We start from the raw sequence: 21,821 nt of genomic DNA on the forward strand, positions 1-21,821 counted from the left end.
ACTTAGGCTTTCTAGAATTACAATAGATCATCACGAATTAGTTATTAACATGTTCCAAATCAGATTATCATGTTATTACATCGTTTCTCACATGAATTTCAGAACCTTAGCTATGTATTTCTTTAGTTCTTAAATTACACATGCTAGGTCAGATATCTCAGTTATTCAGTTATACATGCCTCAGTTATTAATGCATCATTATCAGATTAATTGTTACATTCTCAGTTTGTTTGTTTAGTTTTGAGCTATCCAGTATTTTACAAAAATTTAGTCATAACCAGTTAACCACTTAATTCATTGGGAGTAGCATAATACCGAGTTGGACTAGGGTTCAACATACCCATATAGTCCCAAAACTACGAGCCACATAGGTGTAAGACCCCTCTGTGGGCAAAATTAGTTTAGTGATCACGCCAGCATGCCTCTAACCTCTAGAAGGGTATATTGCATCCTCTGGATGGGGCGTATACATCGGACTCCACATTTAGCTTATGTGGTTTTATGTCGGTTATTAGTTACTCCCATAGTTCAGTCAGACTCTATTGCATTGACCATATTTCAGTACAGTCAGTATTCAGTCTCAACATGTTATAAATTTGGTCATTGCATCAGTTAGGTCAATATTCAGTATTTTCAGTATCTATATCATGTTCAGATTATATCATTGCTTATTTGCTTTGTTCAGTTATATACTTATTTCAGCTTTACTCTATCCTGCATGCTCAGTACTTTTCAAGTACTGACGCATACGTGCGCTACAACTTCGCATGATTTAGGTTCAGGTTTTTAGCATCCAGATCACGCTTAGATCGGTTCTTGATCTCCAGTCCAGTAGAATCAGTGGTGAGTCCTTATTCTTTGAGGACAATAGTCATGTTAACTTTCAGTTTTCAGTTTTTTAGTTTCAGATTTTCTAGACTTAGCTGGGGCATGTCCCAACACTTCTAGTCAGTTTAGAGGATTATTTTAGACTTAGTTAGATTCAACTTAGTATTGAGTTAATATCTTCTTTGTATTAAACTCATCAGTTATCATTTATATCAGTTATAATATATGGGTATTCCCCATCTTTTCAGTTTTATTTATGATTTAGCTTCCGCATCAATTTATTATCTTTAGTATGCTCATGATCATGCTAGCATGGTTAGCTTGGGATCACTTGTGGTCCTAGGTCCCGTGTCCGTGTTTCGGGGGTATCTCGGGGGGTGACAAACTTGGTATCAAAGCACTATATTTAAGTGTACTAGGATGTCTAAAAAGCCGCACTAGGTAGAGTCCTTTTCATGGGTGTGTAGTGCGCACCACCTCTAATGAGAGGGAGGCTACAAAGTGTTTTATGAAAAATCTTCATTTTCTTGTTACTCTTATCGTGCGTAAGGTATGATCTAAATTCCATTCTAACTCGATGTTCTATGTTTCAGTGATCATGCCTCCTCGTAGAGCTAACGCCAGGAATGCAAATGCAACTCCTCCAGTTCCAGATCAGGAAGTCTCAAATGTTGAATTCAGGAATGCCATTCAGATGTTGGCTCAGAGTGTCGCTGACCAGAACAATCAGCGGGTTCAAGCTCCTGTGAATGCAAATGGTGGATTAGCAGTAGCAAGGGTCCGTGACTTTGTTAGGATGAATATGCCTGAGTTCTTAGGATCTCAGACTGGTGAAGATCCCTAGAATTTCTTGGATGGGATCAAGAAGATCTTTGAGGTGATGCAGGTCACTGGGAATGATCGGGTTGAGTTAGCATCTTACCAACTTAAGGATGTGGCTCATATCTGGTATACTCAGTGGAAGGAGAACAGGGGTACAAATGTCGCTCCTATTACTTGGGATTGTTTCAGCGAAACCTTTCTGGACAGGTTTTTCTCGATAGAGTTGAGAGAAGTAAGGGCCCATGAATTTATGAACTTGAGGCACGGTAACATGACTGTCCAAGAGTATGGGCTCAAGTTTAACCACCTTTCTAGGTATGCTCCTCACATGGTTGCTGATTCTAGGGCTCAGATGAATAAGTTTCTATATGGAGTGTTAGACTTAGTGAAGACCGAGTGTAGGAATGCTATGTTGTTGGGAGACATGAACATCTCTAGGCTTATGACTCATGCTCAGCAGGTTGAGGGTGATAAGCTTAGGGAACAGGCTAAGGAGACTAAGAAAGCAAGAACAGGTAACTACGAGTATTCCCAACAGAAATCGGGTGGTGGAAATCGCTCACAGTTTCAGCAGAAGTCTTCGACTCCAGCCCCTTCATAAGCTAGTGTTCCATCCCCTAGGTTTTGTAATGATCAGAAAGGTAGAACGTCAGGCTCTAAGTCTCAAGGTAGTGTTTCAGGCACCAAAACCTACCCAACTTGCCCGAATGTAGTAAGAACCATCCAGGCGAGTTCCTTGTAGGTAAGGAATGATGCTTTGGGTGTGGTCAGTCTGGTCATAGATTGAAGGATTTTCCTTCTAGACATGGTCAAGGAGGAAATAATGATAGAGCTCAGTCTACAACTTCAGCAGCACCAGCAGGTCACCCGACTCAGTAGGGTAACTCATCTGGTACAGGTGGTGGACAACGCCAAAACATGCTTTATGCTTTTCAGGCTCGTCAAGATCAAGAAGATTCTTCTGATGTAGTCACTGGTACGTTACGAGTCTTTGATCTTGATATTTATACACTGTTAGATCCAGGGGCTACTTTGTCTTTTGTAACTCCTTACATAGCAGTCCAATTTAGTGTTAACACAGAAACTCTTTCAGAACCCTTCTCAGTATGTACTCCAGTCGGTGACCCAATTATTGCTAGACGGGTATACAAAAATTGCCCTGTCACAGTCTCTCAGAAAGTCACCTCAGCAGATCTTGTAGAGTTAGAAATGGTAGACTTCGATGTAATTCTAGGCATGGATTGGTTACATTCCTATTATGCCTCAGTCAATTGTAGAACTAGGATTGTTCGTTTTTAGTTTCCAGATGAACCAATCTTAGAATGGAAGGGTAGTAGCTTAACGCTTATGGGTCGATTAATTTCTTACCTGAAGGCCAGAAAGATGATCTCTAAGGGTTATCTCTATCATTTAGTTCGGGTTAAGGATTCTAGTTCTGAATCCCCAACTCTTGAGTCAGCCCTAATAGTCAATGAGTTTCCAGAAGTGTTTCCAGATGATCTTCCAAGAGTTCCTCCCTGAAAGGGAAATCGACTTTGGAATTGATCTCCTTCCAGATACCCATCCAATCTCTATTCCTCCTTACAAAATGGCTCCAACTGAGCTTAAGGAATTGAAAGAGCAGTTGAAAGACCTTCTAGATAAGGGCTTCATCAGACCTAGTATTTCGCCATGGGGTGCACCAGTGTTGTTCGTGAAGAAGAAAGATGGTTCTCTCAGAATGTGCATTGACTATAGGCAGTTGAACAAGGTCGCAATCAAGAATAAGTATCCCATCCCCAAGATTGATGAATTGTTTGACCAACTTCAGGGTGCTAGTCATTTCTCAAAGGTAAACCTCAGATTGGGTTATCATCAGCTTAGAGTCAGAGATAGTGACATTCCGAAGACAGCCTTCAGAACTTGGTATGGTCATTACGAATTTGTAATTATGTCATTTGGACTAACCGATGCTCCTGCAACTTTCATGGATTTGATGAACAAAGTATTCAAGCAGTACTTGGACTTGTTCGTTATCGTCTTTATTGATGATATCCTCATTTACTCTAGGAATGAGGAAGAACATGCGAGTCATTTGAGAGTTGTTCTGCAAACTCACAAAGATTGCCAGTTATTTGCAAAATTTAACAAGTGCGAGTTTTGGTTACAATCAGTTGCCTTCCTTGGGCTTATTGTGTCTACTGAAGGAATTCAAGTAGATTCCCAGAAGATAGAAGCAGTGAAACAATGGCCCAAACCTACCTCTACTACAGATATCAGAAGTTTCTTGGGTTTAGTGGGCTATTACAGACGGTACATGGAAGGATTTTCATCCATAGGCTCACCATTGACTAGGTTGACTTAGAAAAAGGTTAAGTTCCAGTGGTCAGATGATTCTGAGAAAAGCTTCGCAGAATTGAAAACTAGGTTGACTACAACTCCTGTCTTGACTCTACCAGAGGGTTCAGATGGTTATGTGATATATTGTGATGCATCCATGGTCGGCCTAGGTTGTGTGTTGATGCAATGAGGTAAGGTTATAACTTATGCTTCTAGACAACTTAAGGTACATGAGAAGAATTATCCGACTCATGACCTAGAGCTTGCAGTAGTGGTGTTTGCACTCAAGATTTGGAGGGACTACTTGTATGGTGTTCATGTAGATGTGTTCACAGACCATAAGAGCCTCCAATATGTATTCACCCAGAAAGAGTTGAATCTTCACCAGAGAAGGTGGCTTGAGTTCCTCAATGATATAAGCGTGCATTACCATCCGGGTAAGGCGAATGTAGTAGCATATGCTCTTAGCATATTATCCATGGGTAGTGTAGCACATGTTGAGGAAGAAAGGAAAGAGCTAGCAAAGGATGTTCACAGACTTGCTCGCCTAGGAGTTCGTTTTATGAGCATATCAGATGGTGGTGTAACGGTTCAAAATGGGGCAGAATTTTCTTTGGTAGTAGAGGTTAAGGAAAAGCAAGATAGTGATCCAATCTTGCTTGAGCTTAAGGGTGCAGTCCATAATCAGAGAGTAGAGGTTTTCTCCCAAGGGGGAGATGGTGTACTTCGCTATCAGGATAGATTGTGTGTTCCTGGTGTGGGTGAATTGAGACAGCATATTCTCGCAGAAGCCCACAATTCCAGATATTCTATTCATCCAGGCGCCTATAAGATGCACCGCAATTTGTGGGAAGTCTATTGGTGGAATGGTATGAAATATAGCAGATTTTGTGGATAAGTGCCCCAATTACCAACAAGTCAAGGTAGAACATCAGAAACCAGGAGGTATGACTTAAGAGATTGACATTCCTACTTGGAAGTGGGAAGTGATTATCATGGACTTCTTCACAGGTTTACCTCGTACTCGCAGACAGCATGACTCCATTTGGGTGATTATTGATAGGGTTACTAAGTCTTCTCACTTTTTGGCGGTCAAGACTACAGATTCGGTGGAGGATTACGCCAAGCTTTACATTAATGAGATTGTGAGGTTGCATGGGGTTCCTTTGTCTATCATCTCAGATAGAGGTCCTCAGTTTACCTCTCATTTCTGGAAGTCATTTTAGAAAGGTCTTGGTACTCAGGTTAATCTTAGCACAATATTTCATCCACAGACGGATGGTTAGGCAGAGTGTACCATTCATACCTTAGAGGACATGTTGAGAGCTTGTGTGATCGACTTCAAGAGTAGTTGGGATGATCACCTTCTCTTATTGAGTTCGCCTATAATAATAGTTACCATTCCAGCATTCAGATGGCCCCTTATGAGGCATTGTATGGGCGTAGATGTAGATCTCCAGTTGGTTGGTTTGAAGTAGGTGAAGCAGCCTTGATAGAACTAGATTCAGTCCTTGATGCTATGGAGAAAGTGCAACTCATTAGAGATAGACTTAAGACTGCTCAGAGTCGCCAGAAGTCTTATGCAGATGTGAGAAGAAGGGAACTAGAGTTCCAAGTTGATGATTGGGTTTTCTTGAAAGTGTCACCTATGAAGGGGGTGATGAGATTTGGCAAAAAAAGGGAAGCTCAGTCTCAGATATATAGGCCCTTAGCGGACCTTGAAAAGGATTGTTAAAGTGGCTTATGAGTTAGAGTTGCCAACAGATTTAGTAGCAGTGCATCCAGTCTTTCACATTTCACTTTTCAAGAAGTGTGGGGTGATCTAGCATCCGTAGTGCCATTAGAGATTATGGCTGTTAAAGATAGCCTTTCTTATGAGGATGTACCAGTTGAGATTCCCAATCGTCAGGTTAGAAGGTTGAGAAACAAAGATGTCGCTTCAGTCAAGGTGTTGTGGAGGAGTCAATCCGTAGAGGGAGCTACTTGGGAAGCAGAAGCAGCCATGAAGTCCAAGTATCCTCACCTCTTTCCTTCTGATTCCATTCCAGCATAAGGTAATAGTTCCTCTTCAGTTTTTCAGTCATTCATGCGTAAATTCAATCTTAGAATCATGTTCCTTCAGTTTGTACTTGCATTTTCAGCATATTTGCATGTCCTTGGAACTTAGTTCAGTCAGAAATTCAGTTCTCAGTGTTTAGTGGTAGGGATTGCAGCTATTTCCCTTCATTTCAGCTAATTTAGTCTTCATTCGAGGATGAATGGTCCCAAGGGGGAGATAATGTATCACCCCGTATCCAAAAATAGACCAGATTATAGATTTATGGTGTTGCAGGTGGCATTCACGGGCAACATCCATGGACCGTAGGAGGACCCATGGTCCGTCCTGCAGGTCCGTGGTTTTTGTCAGCAAACTCCCCCAAAACTCAGCCAGAAATTCGGCCAAGTGTTGAACCACGGCCGGACCTACGGTCTGTAGGTCAGGTCACGGAACGTGGTTCGTGTCCATGGATCGATGCCCCTAAAGCCCAAAAGGAATTGTGTGTCCCATGACCTATAATATGATAGATAATTAAACCCTCTTTCCAACGCCACCAAGTTTACTAAACTCCCAGTAAAAAGTTGCTCGTTTTAGTGAAGCCCTGTCGGGTAGACTTGACCTACGATCTCAACCTACGGACCGTAGATGGAATGACTGCCCTTCAGTCCCGTCCATATCAGTCACTCCGACAACAATTAATTCATGGGTCTTTTGGTCTTTTCCTATTTCGTTTAACTCCTAAGATACGTTGTTTAGACCCTAAATCATGAGGTTTTAGTCAGTTTAAGCCTAGAAACATAACTAGAACTTACCTAAGTCAAATCATTAATCAAAACTTAGAAAATTAGAAGCAAGAGAGGAGAAAAAGGTCATGAACCCTAGTTCAAGAACGCAACAAGTTTTCTTCAGTTCCAGCCCAGAAATCAAAGGATTTCTTCGTGGAATTCGTCACCAGGTATGTGGGATTTCACTAGTGGGTTCCTTTCGCCCATTGGGTCCCTAGAATTCAGTCAGTTTCTTGATTCCCTTATTATGAATAGACCTAAGGTTTCAAGAATTACAGTAGATCATCATGAATTAGTTATTAACATGTTCCAAATCAGATTATCATGTTATTACATCGTTTGTCACATGAATTTCAGAACCCTAGCTATGTATTTCTTTAGTTCTTGAATTACACATGCTAGGTCAGATATCTCAGTTATTCAGTTATATATGCCTCAGTTATTAATGCATCATTATTAGATTAATTGTTGCATTCTCAGTTTGCATGTTTAGTTTTGAGCTATCCAGTATTTTACAGAAATTTAGTCATAGCCAGTTAACCACTTAATTCGTTGGGAGTAGCATAATACCGAGTTGGACTAGGGTTCAACGTACCCATATAGTCCAAGAATTACGAGCCATATAGGTGTAAGTCCCCTCTGTGGGCAACATCAGTTTAGTGATCATGCCAGCATGCCTCTATACCTCTGGCAGGGTATATTGGGTCCTCTCGACGGGGCGTATACATCAGACTCCACATTTAACTCATATGGTTTTATGTCGGTTATTAGTAGCTCCCACAGTTCAGTCAGACTCTATTGCATTGACCATATTTCAGTACAGTCAGTATTCAGTCTCATCATGTTATAAATTTGGTCATTGCAGCAGTTAGCTCAGTATTCAGTATTTTCAGTATCTATATCATGTTCAGATTATATCATTGCTTATTTGCTTTGTTCAGTTATATATTTATTTCAGCTTTACTCTATCCTACATGCTCAGTACCTTTCAAGTACTGACGCATACGTGCGCTACATCTTGTCGTGATGTAGGTTCAGGTTTTCAGCATCCATATCACTCTTAGATCGGTTCCCGATCTCCAGTCCAACTTAATCAGTGGTGAGTCCTCATTCTTCGAGGACAATAGTCATGTTATCTTTCATTTTCAGTCTTTTAGTTTTAGATTTTCTAGACTTAGCTAGGGCATGTCCCAATACTTCTAGTCAGTTTAGAGGCTTATTACAAACATAGTTAGATTCAACTTAGTATTGAGTTAATATCTTGTTTGTATTAAACTCATCAATTATCATTTATATATCAGTTATAGTATATGGGTATTTTCCATCTTTTGATTTTTATTTATGATTTAGCTTCCGCATCAATTTATTATCTTTAGTATGCTCATGATCATGCCAGTAGGGTTAGCTTAGGATCACTTGTGGTCCTAGGTCCCATGTCCGCATTTCGGGGGTAGCTCGGGGCGTGACATTTTGGATTCATTATCGTTTGAGTCATCTCTTCATGTGTTTTCCATAGCCATTATTGCATTCTTCACAACCAGATCTGCTTTCCGAGTTGTCATTCTCCTGTTTGAAAGAATTTGTTGATTTCTTCTTGGTTAATTTTCCTTATCCTTACAGTACCTTTATGAGCTGTGTGTAGAGTGTCCAAAATCTGTTTAGTAGTAGAGCATGATGAAATTATATTGTACTCATTTGGAACAATTCCACGCATTAGAATTTTCTTTGCCTTAGAGTTATTTTGAACAATAATTTTATCATTAGCATCTAATTCTAGTCTTCCTTTAGAAATCAATGTCTTCCCATCCTCTCCAAGTTTGGTGGGAATGATTGGTCCATCAAGAACTAAATTCCATAAATAATTATTTTTTATTTGATAATATAATCCATCATTCTATTCTTCCACCATTCATAGTACTTCCCATTGAAGAGTGGTGGCTAGGTTAGAGAAGCACTTTTCTGTGATGTTGGTGGAGCAGCCCTATGATCCTTTTCCAGGTGTTAAACTTTGATGAAAATACCTGCTCTGATACTAATTGAAAGAAACTACGCATCATCGGTTATTACTAGGAACCTTGTTCCTAAAGTCATATTAGAACAGAAGGTAAATAACACTTAATTTATTGTGGAAACTTTCCTCCCTCAAGAAGGGAAAAACTACACCACAATTTTATAACTTCAATAATAATTCAATAATCAAAGGGACTAACTCTAGTACCTTTACTTTTCAACGATTAACTATAATCGAAGACTCTACTCTCCAAGAAATCAAAGCCACTTCTTATTACAATTCTCTCAAACTCTCTCTCAACTCTACTCTCCAAGAAGTCAAACTCACTTCTTGTGACAATTCTCTTAAAATCTCTCTCAACTCTACTCTCTAAGAAATCAAACCTGATTCTTACTACCATTCTCTCAAATTCTCTCTCAACTCTACTCTGCAAGAAGTCAAACCCATTTCCTAGTACTCAATCTAGGAATTATTAGAACTCAATAATAAACCTAGAACAAATAAACAAAGACTAATAGCCTTAAACTTTAATTGATTTGACTTCAACATTCAATATTTCAAACTCAAACACAATTCATGAACCCGGTTCCAGCGTTGCTGTGACGAAGCCTTGCAATTTTGCTCCAATGACTATTGCTATCAAGATGATGAATTTTGTGAATACGTAATAGGTGCGGCATTCAATGACCTTCATGTCATATATATACTAGAGCCATGCCTAGTTTATGACGGACTAGAACTCTTACTTCAAAAAGGATTTGTCTTCCTATAAGGTAATCATTTCCTTAAAAGGAGTTTCAACCTATAAGGAAACCTTGACTCCTATTTGGACTTTAATTGTACTCTTTATTTCTTTCCTTTTTTCCTTCTTTATTTCTTTACTTCTTTGCTCTTTTGATTCAGTTATTTCTTTATTTCATTACTTCTTTATTTCTTTCCTTCTTTGCTCCTTTGTTTCATCTATTTCTTTAATTCTTTCCTTTTTTATTTCTTTCATTCTCTGCTCCTTTGTTTCAGCTATTTCATTATTTCTTTTTTCGCTCCTGTATTTCATCACTTTAATATTTTTCTTCTTTGCCACAATCTCTCATATTTGTACAGGTTGTTCGCATTCACGTCGGGAACCTGGTTAACCTGATAGAGTACGCATAACACAACAAGTAGTGAATCATGTTCACTTCATCAATCATCAGAACTACTTATATGTTCTCCTACTTCTGAACATTATATGTTCTCCTACTTCCCAACACATCCATCCTCCAACAATTCTACTGAATCAAAGTAACATATTCAAAATTCAAAACCCAACCCAATACTTATTCTAAACACCATATTTCTAGCATACAAGTAAGGAAAGTATGGGAAACAATAATTACCTTAATTTTGACATCGAGAGCGAAGTGATCAGGAGAGAAGGTTTAGTTTTGAGTGAAAAAAAGAAGGGGAATGGGCGAGAAACCCATTTCTCTACCTATATTTGGTTTCTGACCTGTTATAGCGCCCTATCAACTGTTATAAAAAGATTATTCCCTCTATAGAAGGACACGTGTTTGTGGGTGGGAAATATTTTTGTTGTTTCATCCATTAAATCTCCCTTGTCCGGTTATTAGCAAAGTGTCGATGTAATTGAAAAATTAGGATGTGGGAGTTTTTTATGGTCCATGTAGGGATATAATTCTCTCTTTAGGTTGTCAAAATTAGCGAGTATTCCACGGTATACTTTGGTTCCTTCCGTCTTAAAATTGTTCGGGGATGAACGATGGATAAGTTGATATATATTGTAATGATCTATTGTATCGTTATTCAAAAACACCTCATGTATGGCCCTAAGAATATTTGAAATAGGTTGTCAAATTTAATTGGGGTGACACGATGAAAATTTCAGAATTTCAGTTTGACCTGGGTTGACATCACCCTGCATAGCGGAAATTTTCCCGTTGGGCATTGAGTCTTCCACTACTTGAGGAAGTATGTGAGAGGATCCATGTTGAGCATAAATGGGGTTAAAGCAGCCAACAATGCACCCCCCATTTACTTAGTAGGGCTTGAAAGGCTGGACAATTTGTGTTTCTTTCTTGTCAAGTATTTTCAATCCAAGCCGAAATAGAAAAGCCACAAGCACCACTAGGCCCGGTCATTGGTTGAACATTAGTACGGTCTGATATTCATTCCTTACTCAAATAGGAAGGTGGCGATCTCAATCTAACTGCGTGGTCCAGAACAAGCCTTTTCTTTGCGGATCCACGAGATTTTTGTTTTGGTTACAAGAAGTGCTTGTTTGCTCTCTTGAAGCACCTCGACTTGAGTTTTCGTTGTAGGATTGAGTGAGGGGATGAGAGATGAAGCCAAGGTTACTTTCTATTCTCCATAGATATTCGTATAATTCTTGTGGATTTTGGGTATGTTTCAATTCAGCCTCTCGGTCTTCAATGAAGGATTGTCTACCTTTTCAAGCCTCTCTACCATACCCTTTGAAAGTTACAATGGATGAATTACATTACTAAATGGAAGAGTTTATCAAACTAGTTAAGAGTTGTTCCCTGGTTGCACCCCACAAAGGGTTCTTATTTGCAAAATCACATGTTTCTATTTTTGGAACATCATATGTATACTTTTTGGGGGAGAATCACTCGATGCGGGGCCTCATGTGTGAGGTCAGGTGATCGTCAACAACTCATGCAGGAGATGCTGAAAAATGGTTAATGAAGCAAGAGCTCTTTCCCCCCTATACGCTTTAAAAAGTGGATGTCGAGTTTTTGGACTCTATGTTGAGTAAGGTTTCCAAATATTCCAAAAGTGATAAATATGTGTTCTTTCTTGGCACTCTCTTTCTATATTATGCCAACCTAAAAAGAGCAATGGTAAGTGGATTTAAGGTTCGATAGTCTCGAGAAGCTATTAGCCACTGGTGACCATACTTTCATAAAAGCACCATTGGGCGGTGGTTCCTCTTTTTCCTTTTGAACTTCAAACAAAAAGTTGATCTCGCCATCAGCTCGACTAAGACTTCCAAATTGAAAAAGTAAACTAAACTTTACTTAAGATGGTGAGTGCAAAAAAACCGCTTTATAAAGGCCTAAAACTACTAGTCATTAAGACTTCTATGAATGAAAGGTAATGAAGTCCTTTCTTGACATATCCTGCGTGCATTAAACCTAACCTTTTTCACTTAATTTCAATCTCAACAAAGAAATGAAATCATAACTCTTTGCTCGCTCGCAGCGCCTCTTAGTCTTTTATTTTAGTCTAACTTATGATGATCTCTCGGGTGTCTACGGAAGATTCGATCAGTCTCATGATGAAGATAATTTTTATGTTGAAAAATCGTCACGACAACTCAATTTGTTTGGTAAACTACTCAGGGTTCCCATGGTACAGTAAAAGGGAGGGGATATTTTTTCTTCATCCAGGAGGTCATTCATTATGAACTAAAAAGTGGTTGGCTGGTTAGTGTGGTCTTAAAAATGTCATAGAATTCATGATTGGTCATTTCATTTTTGCTTTCAACAAGTAGGCGACGTGAATCTATGCTTTTTATCTTTCGATCGGATACCAATTGCTTGGATGTGTTTGAAACCCTCGAAATGACTTGCAAAAAAAATGCTTTCTAGGTTTCTCTTGTGTCTCTGAAATAAATAGTTCATTTATTGATAGGCGGACGATGGGAATTGAACCTAGGGCTGGGCATTCGGTAATTCAGTTCGATTTTAAGTTTTTTTTTGGTTTTCAGTTCCTGTACCACATGTACCGAACACCGAACTGAAATAATTTGGTTTAGTTTTTATTATTTCGATTCAGTTTATGTTATTTCGGTTCAATTTTTATTAGTTTGGTTTTTTGTTATGGGCCTGCTTGGTAACTTAAAATGGAAGAAGAAATATTGACAACACAAAAATAATCAATCTATCGAATACAATACCTAATGGTGGTCGCTGGTGGTCGTCGGTCGGCTGCTACATGCTGCCTTCTGGGGTGCTGCATGCTGGCTTGCTGTGTGCTGCCTGCTGGGCTGCAGTTCAGCTGTTGGTCGGCTGGTCGCTGCTTGCTGCTGATTGTCCGATTGCCGGAAGTGGGAAGTGGACACTGGAATGTGAGAAAGCAACTGACTGTTGACTGATGTGCGGCTACGGTAAAAAGTGAAAACTGAATGCCTTTGACCTAATTTTGATTTTTGTCTTTATATTTATTATTTAATATTAATAATTAATATAATATTATAATTTTTAATATAATATATTTCGGCAAATTGAAATACCGAATAACACAAAAGTTACATACCGAAAACCAAACCGATATGACGAAAAATATGAAAATATATACCGAATACTGAATCGAAAACCAAAATACCAAAATAATTTGGTTCGGTATTTCAGTTTTTCGGTATTTATGCCTAGCCCTAATTGAACCCGCATGTGGTTGATTTACAATCCACTACCTTGATCCACTCGGCAACATCTGCCCCTAAGCCCGCACAGGTTGAAGTCTCTATCTACCCCCAGATCCTTTCTGAACTCCCTTATAATATCAAAGAGAAGCTTTTTCCTAGACTATAGTTGCAAGTCTATTATTGTGTTTCAGAATTAGGGAAATATCGCTTCAAGAAGTAGAAGCTTCTTGACAATGATTCAAACAAAGAGGTTGGGTTGTTCACTTCCTTGATTTGACTTCGCTTTACATATGATTAAAGATAGGGGTTGGGTGGGTAGTGAAGACTCATTTGGTAGACAGTGAGCGAGCTGCAAGCACCTACCCCTATCAAAATGAAAAGTACCAAGCAAAACTTGAACTTGAAGAAGTGGACCTCTATCAAAGAAAGCCATTGCACGCTTGCCCCTTGTATAGGGTTCCAAACTTGCGCACCCCTAAACTATAAGTTTTCTTTGAAGCCCCAAAAACATGCGATATTTGAAGAATCCACTTTCTAATACAAACCTTTCGATAATATAAGAGAAGCTCTAAAAGCTTTCTTCGCATGCTTGAGCGCAACCCATTTTTATTAGTAAGGTTATCAAATATCCTTTAGTTTCTTTATGAATATAATCTAAATATTGGAGGTAGGGGCACTAACGAGCAAGAAAAGGCATGCGCTAAGGCGCAACGACTTTCGTACAGCTGCTACGCCCTTGCTTCTTGCCCAATCTTTTACTAAGAAACTAATCTAAATAGAAGCCCTTCTTTCTCAAAATCAACTTTCTCCCTTCTTGCTTTAGTGAAACAAGAGGCGCTAACGCGACTTTCTTTCAGCTGGTTTCACCCTATCTATTTATCTTTTTTCTCAAATGGATATTTAAGGATCTATCTTATTCATATATATTGAAACCAGATCAATATCCATCTCTCAATTGATATATTTATCGATAGAAAGATATAGATCTCTATATGGATCTATCTCCATATCTAAATATGAAAGAACCTACAGTTAAAGGGCATAACCAATGGGAGGCTCTCACCATATCCCTGACATTGTTCTCTTACGATGTCCCCTGGGCAAAAGGAGCTCAAAGCCACTTGAATATAAGGAAATGAGCCACCATTCTCTTTATTTCTTATTCCGATCAGGACAAGTGGGTTGGTTCATTTCATCCTCCTATCTACGTTATAATTTTTCTTCATTCGTGTTCATATTGGGTGAAAGATTATTTTAGAGAACTGAAAAGCCACTTGATTGTAAGGAGAGAAACACCCCCTATTTTTTCCCTCATAAAACTATTCTAGTTCTATAATATGGGACATTGACGTGTTCCTCATATATGTGGATTCTTATCTTCTTTAGTGATGTATGCACAAATCAAACTGATATGCTCAAATTACACCTTCTTATAGAAGTATAAGCGATCGTTATCAAGTAAAGAACCCAACTTGTAGGTTGGGATCGATCCCACGAGGAAAATGGTTTAGACTTTACTTTAACCAACAATTATATTCAATTAGTCAAATTATTTCCAGAAACAGGTAATTAAAGGGGGGGTTGTGCTTGTATGAAACAAATAGTAAGAACTTAATAAGTAATCAGTAATCAAACTCAACTTTGGTTGTTATCAAGATAAGAGAAATAACTAGGGTATACGTGTTCCCCACAATCTCATAACGCAGTAATCCTAGTAACATCAATCCTTTTCTAGTGTATTACATGCAAAGTGATAAGTTCAGTATCTCTAAATCCTTGGTCCGGCATCTAGAGAATTTCACCCCGCACCTTGTCCGGCTACGTGTGTATAATTTACTAACCCTTACCTTTACCTCATATTAGACATCATAATCGATGTTTGGCTTAGTTATTACTTCGCACCAATCGACATTAGTCTATTAGATAGTATCACACTAAATCTATGTTGATAATTCTTTTCTTGTTGATTACCTCCTTGGTCCGAAAAGTAGCAACAAGATGAGTTCTAACGTTGGCCACCGTTAAAAAGACTTCTAAACGAAAGAATTATCAATACATGCAACACACTATTCAAGAATTGCTTATTTACTATTCATACTTTGTTATTCGCTCATGGTTCCCACAACCCTAGTTGTGGATTTAGCAACTCATTTGGGTACTGCTTAGTGACTTTCTGCCCTCCTTGTCATTACATTAGGCTTTTAACCTTTTTTTGCCCTATTTTTGTCATACTATCGCTTTACCTTCTTTCTCTTAATTTTCTTCAACCACGGATGTGACTTTAGACTTTGTAGCTCATTTTCCTTTTATTTTATTGTTCCTCTAGCTTTTAACAAGTCACATCCTTTCCTCACGTCCCCCCCTTTTTTTCCCACTCTTTTCATACCCATTTTTCTTTCAGTTTTCTCTTTCATAGCCACCCTCAACTTATGGATTTTCTGTTAGTTGAGGTGCACAATACCCGATGTAGGTCAGGGCCAAGAAGTTACTTTTTACTTTAGCCACCCTCAACTTAGGCTTTTGGCCTAAGTCAAAGTGCACATGTCCAAGGAGGGACCGGGCCCAACATAGTAGATTATGGGAAAGTGAGTTCGGGGTTTTAGAAAGAAATAGTTTATTTTTAGGCTCAAAGTTGGATCAAAGGGGACAGTTATTTCATTTGGTTGAATCCTTCTAGACAATTTGCAGACAAACTAGAACAATGGCCTATGATCACTTCCTAACCTCTAGATTGAATTGTCTTAGTAGGACTAACCGGGCAAGTTCTAGTTTTGCACACAACTGTTTGAACACTAAACTATTCTCACACACTCTTGGCACATAGTTCTATCATCAGGTTATTAGATTACCCAGTTCAAGTTTCAGCTTAAGTCATGCTATCAAGTTGGTTCATGATTATTTCATACTCAGAGCCAACACAATCAACTAATCGTAGCCTACTTCTAGCATACATCCCAGAATCTGACGGGTATCACTTTTCATAAGCCATCATGCTTCGTTATTTATCATGCTTTTACACATACAATCCTAAGACATGCCGGTTCAACAAAAATTAAACAGTCTCTTGGGGGAAAAGAACACAGGCAAGAAAACCCCAAGAGAGGATTCCTGAGTTGGGTTATTCAGACTTCACCCTATCACTCACAATCCATTTACCCCACCCCCAACAAAAATAGATGCAATTTCCCACAATGCATACAGAAACAGTAAAAGAAAATGGATTTGGGTGAAGCAAACCTGTGGCGCAAAGCGCTGGTGAATCATCAACAAGCAGGGGGGTCCGGTTTCCCCGAGCCCGCTGGAACAGTGGTGGTGGCACCCTCAGTAGTGCCCACATTTACAATTTTAGCACTCTCAGTAGTGCTCTCTATCAATCTCTCCGGACCATCAGTGGTGCTCACAACGTCCCTCAAAATAGGCTGAACCTCTACAACTGGGGCAGAGCTCGATGCCCCTGCAGCTCTCTCACGCACCCTCTGGTGGCGCAACTCTTCGTCTGCAATCGAAGCCCTCTTAGCCTCCTTCTCCTGCCGACGCTGTCTTTTCTAAGCTTTCTCTTCCTCCGTGCGATGAGAGCGGTGCCACTTGCCCTTGGCATGTGTCGGTGCAGGCCCCTCATCGGCGGTCCCACTGAATAGAGCCTCTAGCACTGTATCATCAGCCAGTGCAGTAGGAGCAGCCTGAGTCTCAATTGAAGGTGCAGCAAGAAGGGCATCAACGTCAGTCCGGAGGCTGGCTAAGTCAGCCTGCAAAGCAGATAGATCTATGCCCGGAGCTGATCGCTCGAGGAATCGCAACTTAAAAGCATCAAGACGCTTATTAACAACTTGGACCTTTCAGTCCATCATCCCCTCCATCCTACGCTCCATCCTAGCCTCGGACTCGGCGATCGACTTTTGCATCCACGGCTGGATGTGATGCAGCAGTGTGGCCATCTGCGCCTCTAACTTCTGTACTCTGGCCATCGGGACAACAGTCGCTCCTAACTGTGGTGTGGACTGGGAAGAGCTAGGAGCCATACTAGCTGCCTGAGAAGAGGAGCATGGGACAGTGTCAGTGTGGTCTGGGATAATGGGGTCACCGCCCTGTGCCTGCCCCACTGTGTCTGCAAGATCGGAACCCAAGGGAGGTACCTCAATCTGAGGCTCTGTGCGAGGTGCTGCCACATTTGCCTCATCTCGAATAAGGCCAGTGTCCAATGCCCTTGTAGGGTGGACTAACTTGTCACAATGCCAGATCGACACTCCAGAGTCCCTGCACAAATGAAAAATCAGACATGGGAAGGGGTAAGTAGTGGAGGTCTTGAAAGCTCTCTCGTGAATCTCTGCCAGCAACATGCGGGCAAAGTCGATCTCTACACCTGCTACCAATGCTGCAACCATCACCGCTCTGTCCCAAGTGACTTGATTGTCAACTTTTGTAGGCAACACTCTGTTACGTACCAGCAGCCAGAAGAACTTGGCCACAAAATTTAATGTGGCCTTCCGGATGCCCAATCGTGGAGCGGCGACCTATTCCGCACGCTCTCCATCTGCAGCAATGTACCAGGCCAACCATAGTAGAACAGCCTCTCGCTGCTCAGCGTTCCTCTGGAAAGCGCCACTCTGTACGATGTCCCAACGGTAATCAAACTCTGAAGTGTTAGGAGACCAAGAGTGGCACGTGTTAGGACCATAAAGAAAACGGCTAATGGTGGCAGGTGATATGTCCACCGAACACCCTTGAATCAAGGTGGAAGTGAGCGGAGCCTGAGCTAGTGGCTTTGATCGCTTGGAAATGGAACTGCGGAGAGTGGCAGCATAGGAAGCATAGAACTCCCGTACAATTTCCTCACTATACGTCCCTGGGTCTCGAGCCATCCAGTCACACTTGTGAAAGTTGAACAGCCGGTGAATATCTGGAACAGTATGCAAGCTCTCTGTGTGGACTCTGCGCTCCTCTGTAATTAGTCGGGCCATCTTTTGTTTGTCATTGACCATCTTAGCATCCCGATAGATTTTCCATTGACCTTCTACGCACCACCTATTCAGCTCGCCAGCTACAGAAGTGGGGTCATCATTCCGTGGTGTAGGTATGGACTCTGAGCTAGTTGCCTCGTCAGACGAGGCTGCTTGGTCATTCTCTCCAGACCCTGTGGATGATTTGGCATTGGACCCTGTAGCATGGGAAGACTCTGATTGTGAAGAGTGGGCAGACTGGGAGCCTGAGGCATGGGCAGACTCGGACCCGGACATAGGTCCCTCTGAACTGGAAGCAGCCCCAGTTGGTGACCCGATCAGTGTGTGCTCCTCATCCGACTGGGAGACAGTGACTACGTCGGGGAGCACCTTCGGGGGGGTGCTTCTGGGTGCAGCGCGAGAAGCCCTAGGGTTGAGAGGCACATATGCTGGGTCAGAGTCGTTGTCAGTGTCCTCATCAATTAACCGCAAACTAGGGGCAATAGATTTGGACTTGCCCCGTTTTGAGTATGTGACCATTTTCTTGGGTGCCATCGTACTTGCGGGGACGATATTAGTGCCAAAACTAACCATACGCAATAAAAGAAACTTTTAGAATTGGTAACGACCCTCAACTAAGTCCACACAAAAAAAAAATAAAAAATTGACAGATGCTATAGTGGTCATCCACGGAGGAGACCTACTGTCCGTAGACTGATCTACGGTCCGTGCATCAGGGGGCCTAACATATAGGTCGCAGATGGAGACCACGGAAGTGCAGAACGGTCCGTAGATGGACCTACGGACCGTAGTCCACCTCCGTGGTTTCACACTTTGTGAAATTTTCCAGGTGCATCCAATTACGAACCCCATCTACGGTCTGTAGGTGGATTTACGGTCTGTAGATGGGGTATCGTGGAAGCCATCAGTGCCAGGTATCATACATTTTGGCCTTAGTTTTCAACATTAACACAACCTCATCATGCATTTACAAATTCAAATTATGCTAGTTCATCATTCTTAAGATTCTGACCAATTATTATACCCAACAATTTAGATTATATGTGGAACCCTAAGTCGAAACTAGCATATAGTTTTTACGATCACAAACAATAATGCTATACAATTACTATTTATCGTTCCAAGGGCATTGTAATTTTCAAGTTTATCATGCACTTTCATCTAACAATTACCCAAGGTCAAGACCCAACTCCCGACTCTCTATATTCAATCTATGAATCGAAATTCAAAGTAAGGGAAAAGTCTATTACCTTACAAGCAACAAGGAGTGGGGTGATTGCGTGATGATACTATGCTTAGCAAGACCAAGGAGTCACCTCTTCGTTACTGCCCAAACACCGGACCCTTTTGTGTGAGATTATGGGATGGGTTGTATTTGAAATGGAAAGGAGGTTGGGGAATTATGGAAGGGATGATGTTAAGGGAGAGTTATGAAGTGATTTAGGGAGGTTATGGAATGTTAGAAACAGTTTTGGGAGTAATGGAGGGAAGAGGAATGGTTTGAAACATGGGGGCTTTTAAGTAAGGGGGGTCCGGGTCGGGTCAGACAACCTTAGGGTTTGGACTCACGAGACCCCGTCTACGGTCCGTGAGTCGATCTATGGTCCGTAGATCGGGACCGTAGATCGGGACCGTAGATCACTATTATACTTGGACAAATTTAGGGACTTACCTGGGATCTGTAGACCTCTGCACCAGACCATTTTCTGCAGATTTAATGCATGGTGTACCTATACATGTAGCAACCAATAGGCTATTATTTTTTACATTTTCTGTATACTTTTTAGACACGGACCCTATATTAATTCTAGCCAACACTAAGAACTAAAATTTGATACAAAGACGCAAGTAATCAAAGAAAGCTAAACTACTAAATGGAAAACAGAACCCTATCGTTGGCCAGATTGTACATCTTGGGTTGCCTCCCAAGCAATGCTTGATTTAATGTCGCGGCACGACGCAAGTGTCTTGATCACTCAGACTTCATCAAGATTGCAGGCCTCAATCACTTCTTGCACAGTTTCAGCATTTCCCAGATAAATCTTGATCCTTTGCCCGTTCACCACAAACCTTGTTCCATCCTTATTTTCAAGCTCAACTGCTCCATGCGAGAACACTTTTGTGAGCAAAAATGGCCCGGTCTACTTGGACTTGAGTTTACCTGGAAATAGGCGCAACCTAGAGTTGAATAGCAGCACAAGATCACCAACCACAAATTCTCGCTTTTCAATTCTTTGATCATGATACCTCTTCATCTTCTCTTTGTACAAGGCTGAACTTTCATAAGCTTTTAGGCGAAACTCATCAAGCACAGTCAAATCATTCATCCTTTGATTAGATGCAGTGCCCCAATCCAAATTTAACTTCTTCATTGCCCACATAGCCTTGTGCTCTAGCTCTACTGGTAAATGGCAAGACTTCCCATATACAAGTTGGTAAGGAGACATACCTATGGGGGTCTTGTAGGCAGTGCGATATGCCCATAGAGCATCATCAAGCTTCCTTGACCAATCCGTTCGATTGGCGTTCACAGTCTTCGCCAATATCTGTTTGATTTCTCTGTTGGACACTTCAACTTGACCGCTAGTCTGTGGATGATAAGGAGTTGCTACATTGTGACGGACACCATATTTCTCAAGTAGTGCCTTGAACAATTTCTTACAAAAGTGAGAGCCTCCATCGCTAATAATAGCCCTCGGTGTACCAAATCTGGAGAAGATATTCTTTTTCAAGAATGCGGTGACACTTTTACCTTCGTTGTTGGAGAGCGCTACTGCTTCCACCCACTTCGATACATAATCAACCGCAACAAGAATATACTTCATCCCATATGAACTCACAAATGGGCCCATAAAATCAATGCCCCATACATCAAACAATTCTATCACCAGTGTAGGATTCATAGGGAGCTCTTGCCTCTTTGAAATCCCTCCATCTCTTTGGCAACGATCACAAGACTTGGTGAAATCATGAGCATCTTTGTGGATGGTAGGTCAATAGTAGCCACACTGCAAAATCTTATGTGCAGTCCGAATACCACTATGATGCCCACCAACAGGCGATGAATGACATGCTTCAAGTACACTTAACATCTCAACCTCAGGCACACAACGACGAATAATCCCATCAGCACAACTACGATACAAATAAGGTTAATCCCAAAAGAATTTCTTCACATCATGCATAGACTTTTTCCTTTGGTGAAAAGACAAATCGGGTGGCACAATATCGCTCGCCAAATAATTAGCAAAGTCTGCGAACCAAGGAATCAAATCATTAGAAGCAGCCAATACATGTTCATCTGGAAAAGCATCATTAATTTCAGCCCTATCTCCAAGCTTTAGCATAGCCTCTTCCTCTAATCTGGACAAGTGGTCGGCAACTTGATTTTCGGTTCCCTTTCTATCTTTTACCACAAAATCAAACTCTTGCAGCAACAATATCTATCTAATCAATCGTGGTTTTGCATCCTTTTTCGCTATCAAATACCTCAATGCAGAATGGTCAGTATGCACGATGACCTTAGTACCAAGCAAGTAGGATCGAAATTTTTCGAATGCAAAAACTACCGCAAGAAGTTCTTGTTCGGTCACAGTATAATTCTTCTGGGCCACATTTAGAGCTTTGCTAGCATATTAAATAGGGTGAAGAATTTTCTCGCGCCTTTGACCCA

The sequence above is a fragment of the Solanum stenotomum genome, chromosome 6, assembly GCF_019186545.1.
Source record: "Solanum stenotomum isolate F172 chromosome 6, ASM1918654v1, whole genome shotgun sequence".
In the NCBI taxonomy this organism is placed as follows: Eukaryota; Viridiplantae; Streptophyta; class Magnoliopsida; order Solanales; family Solanaceae; genus Solanum; species Solanum stenotomum.